Here is a 4,045-nt window from a genome sequence, read left to right on the forward strand (position 1 = left end):
AGGTACCAACATTCGAAGCGGAAGCGGGCGGATCTCTGTGAGTTCGAGGTCGACCTGGTCTACAGAGTGAGTTTCAGGGCAGCCAGGGCTGCACAGAGAAACCCTGCCTCCGAAAACGAAACACAAAACAAAAACCTCTCTGGGCTCACACAGTCAAGAAACGGGATGGGAGGCGGCTGTTGGAGCGAGCTGTACAGCCGGGCTTCCGAGTCCCCCGAGGTCACACGATCAAAACAACTCTTCTCCACTTTCCCTTGTGCTTTTGGGACTCCAGGTGCTCATTAAGTGCCTCCCAACAACTCTATGAAACACGAATTACGAATCTCATTTTATACTAAAGGATTTGCTGAAGGTCACAAAGCGGGAGAAGGAATGGTGGAGAAAGCAAGCCAAGTCGCCTGGTGGCCGCCAGCCAGGAGCGGGAGAAGTCCCGAGGACACAGGAAGGCGGGCGAGTGGGTCGGGCTCAGGCCCTGCTTCACTCTCCCGAGAAGCCGCTCCAAAATGGAGGGGGCAGTGGCGTCAGCAAGGCCCCCGCCCCTTCCGTCCACCTCCCTCCCTCTTCCTCAGGGCCACACAGGCTGTGGGGGGGAGGGGAGGAGACGCAGCGCAGTCCCCACGTGACCTTCGATCAGCGGGCTCGTGACGCAAAGCGGCGGGTCCAACGTTCGCTTTGCTTTCTGGGAAATAGAGTTCGAGAGGCCGTCCGGTGAGTCAGGAGAAGTGACTCTAGAACTACATTTCCCAGGAGTCAGCGGACTGAGGCGGTAGCCGCCGTCGTCGGAGAGCGGGGACGCGGGGCGCGCTGTCGGGCGGGGGCGAGGTTCGGGCCGGTTGTGCCGTTGCGAGACTGCGACTACTCGTCGCTTCGGCGGGTCCAGGTGAGTGACGGCGGCGGATGAGAGTTAGGACACCTCTCCTGGTCCCAATGTTTGTGGGCTTTTCTCTTCTCTCGGCGGCTGCTGGGCCCCGGCGAGGGTAAGGCCTAGCGTGCGGCGGCTACCCCGCGCTCTGCTGGGGCCTGCTCCGAGCGGGCCTGCTCGCTCGACTCCTCCCCCTCCCCGCCCTTCATCGCTTCCCTCCGCTCCGGCCTAGTCCGACAGGCTCCGGCCGTCTTCTCTCTAGAACCGCTCGCCAACTTCTTTGCACTCTGCGGGAGGGACGCCTTCCACCAACTCCACCTTTTCCCCTTCCCTGGTCGGACGAACCCCATTATTTGAATTGTTTTTCCGGGAACTCTTAAAGGCCCTTCCCCCACCTACTCTCGATTGGCCTGGTTCTGTCTTCCAGGACGCATGTGGCCGCTATACACTAAATCTTAATATTTTCGTTTCTTGTTTGTTTTCCCCCTCCCCTCCTGCCGTGTGGCCCAGAGGCATAATCCAAATTTATCTCCCATTGGAAAAATGGTGTTCCCACTTTTTCCCTTGGGTTGCAAGTGAAGCTAACTTGCGTTCCGGTGGCGCTTGGCTTGAGTCCTGCTCACAAGAAGCAGTTGTGTTACACACCTAAGCAGCTTTTCATTTTCTTTACCCTTCTGAGCCTTAATGGGTGGAGCTTGGCGGCGGTAGTTGGCCCTCCACACTGATGGCCCAGAAGTTGGAAGCCATCGGTGCAAGTACACTGTTAGCGGGGAGGTTGTGAAATGGATTGAAGGGAAAACTGCCGGGAATATGGATGGCAAGGACGTTACAGGAGAGAGCCAATAAAGTGGGCTTTGCCAGTTTTTGATTTTAAATTTCAGTCTACACTTCCAGGTAGTTCAGGTTTTTTTTTTTCTTTTTCTAAAATGGCAGTGCATAGCGCTGAAAACTTTATTGGATTTTTGTAAGATTCAGTGAGACTAACTGAAGATCACTTAGCGTCTGTTACCCGTGAGTAGGCGTCTCGATTGCGGGGCCTGGCCGTATAGCATACTGTCATTTTTTGGACCTTTTCTACTTTTGTTTGTGGAAATATTGTCTGTTGTAGTCTGTCCCGATAGAGAGTTCGATGTGTATATTCTGTTTAAGATGGCTGATGCCTTGAAACTTGTGGAAAACAGAGCTCACTCAGTTGTTTGGAGATGTGTATCCTGGTTAGTACTTCCGGGACATCAAAAAGAAGTAATGCAACTGCTTAGGCATGGTCGCTTTTTTAATTTTTCTTTCTTTCTTTTTTTTTTTTTTTGCCTCTAAATTCTGTAAGTAGTTGAGACTGGCCTTGAACTTTTGACCCTCTACCTCTGCCACCACACCCAGTTTCTTTGCCTTTTTTTCTTTAAAGACGGGGGTCTCAACCCCAGTGGTGGTGGCTGGCCCACGCAGGCCTTGAATCCCAGCACTCCCAGGGAGGCAGAGACAGGGGGATCTCTGAGTTGGAGGCCAGCCTGGTCTATAGAGTGAATTCCAGGAGAAGCTCCAAAGCTACACATGGAACAGTGTCTCAAAAATTCCCCCCCTTACAAAAAAAAAGACAGAGTGTCATTGTGTATCTCTGACTGGGCTGGGACTCAAGATCCCAGCCTTCCCCTGCCTCCCAAAGGCGAGCTCCATTACTCTGGCTTGATGACATTTAGTATAAACTGCATGAAGAGCTTTCTGGCTGGGATTGGTGATTCTCCACTTTATTTGTAGCACTCCAAGGCAAGTGGCAGGCAGATCTCTGAGTTCCAGACCAGCCAGAACTACATAGTGAGACCCTATCTCAGAAAAGAGAGAAAGAAACTGTTTTTCATACCTTTTAGCAGCTGTGACGGATCTCCAGTTTTAGAGACTTAGAGACTAGGGCTGAAATTAGTCTAGGTAGGGCCTTTCCTCCTGCCTCTGTCTCCTGAATGGTAGTGACTACCAAGGTGAGCAGTCACACTTAGTAAGATTGGTGTTTTAGTCTGCAGATTAAGCACCATTCAACTTGAGTGGGGTTTTGGTAATTGTTAGTGCTTCAGTCGGTTTCTTTCTTTCTTTTTTTTTTTTAAATTACTTTTTTGGAGACAGGGTTTCTGTGTATTATCGTTATCTTTGGCTACCCTGGAACTCACGGAGATCTGTTTGCCTCTGCCTCCCTGAGTGCTGGAATTACTGAACCATATATATTTTTAAAGGTGTATTTTTATGTATGTGAGTGTTTTGTATGTATGTGTGTGCACCACATGCATTGCTGGTGTCCTCGAGACACCATGTCCTGCCACATCTCTGGGACTGCAGTTAGAGATGGTTGTAAGTGTGGTAATTGAACCTGGGTTCTCAAGAGCAGCAAGTAAGTGCTCTCCAAACATTCCTCCAAAATTTGTATATTTATTATTTATTTTGATGCTTGAGGACAATTTTATTAGGGGTCCTTTTTGTTTGTTTGTTTTCTTTTGTTTTGTTTTTTGAGACAGGGTTTCTCTGTAGACTAGGCTGGCCTCATAGAGATCCACCTGCCTTTGCCTCCCAAGTGCTGGGTTTAAAGGTGCGTGCCACCACCTCCCTGCCAGAATTTTTATTTATTTATTTATTTTTAAACTTTTATTTATTTATTACATATACAGTGTTCTGCTTGCATGTATGCTTGCAGGCCAGAAGAGGGCACCAGATCTCATTACAGATGGTTGTGAGCCACCATGTGGTTGCTGGGAGTTGAACTCAGGACCTCTGGAAGAGCAGCCAGTGCTCTTAACCTCTGAGCCATCTCTCCAGCCCCAGAATTTTTATTTTTAAAATTAATACACATCTGTGAAATTTTATTGCCTTTTTAGTTTCCTTTTTCTTTTATTTTTTACTTTATTTTTTACTTTTTGTTTTTTCAAGACAGGGTTTCTCTGTAGCTTTGGAGCCCATCCTTGAAACTAGCTCTTGTAGACCAGACTGACCTTGAACTCACAGAGATCCTCCTGCCTCTGCCTCCTGAGTGCTGGGATTGAAGGTGTACGTCACCATCACTTGCCCCCCCCCCTTATTTTTAGGTTAATGGTAAATAACTGGCTTCCCTCTATTTTAGTAAAAAGGTGGGATTAATAGGGAATTGATGGAGTAGTTCATTGAGGTGATGGTGTTTCTTTAAGTCATTTAGGAAGTTTCATTACC

The 4,045-nt window shown here is 48.8% G+C and overlaps 1 protein-coding gene across 3 annotated transcripts in view; it reads left to right on the top strand.

Annotated features, from left to right (window-relative positions):
* The first annotated feature begins 754 nt into the window (after positions 1-754).
* Thrap3 (thyroid hormone receptor associated protein 3) overlaps positions 755-4,045 on the top strand; it is a 40,247-nt gene continuing 36,956 nt past the window's right edge. For all 3 annotated transcript variants that reach the window (XM_048434427.3, XM_087904613.1, XM_087904614.1), the window contains exon 1: positions 755-880. The gene's annotated coding sequence lies outside the window, so the exon portion shown is untranslated. The remainder of the gene's footprint in view (positions 881-4,045) is intronic.

Source organism: Myodes glareolus, chromosome 3, assembly GCF_982192425.1.
Source record: "Myodes glareolus chromosome 3, mMyoGla1.1, whole genome shotgun sequence".
NCBI classification, from domain to species: Eukaryota; Metazoa; Chordata; class Mammalia; order Rodentia; family Cricetidae; genus Myodes; species Myodes glareolus.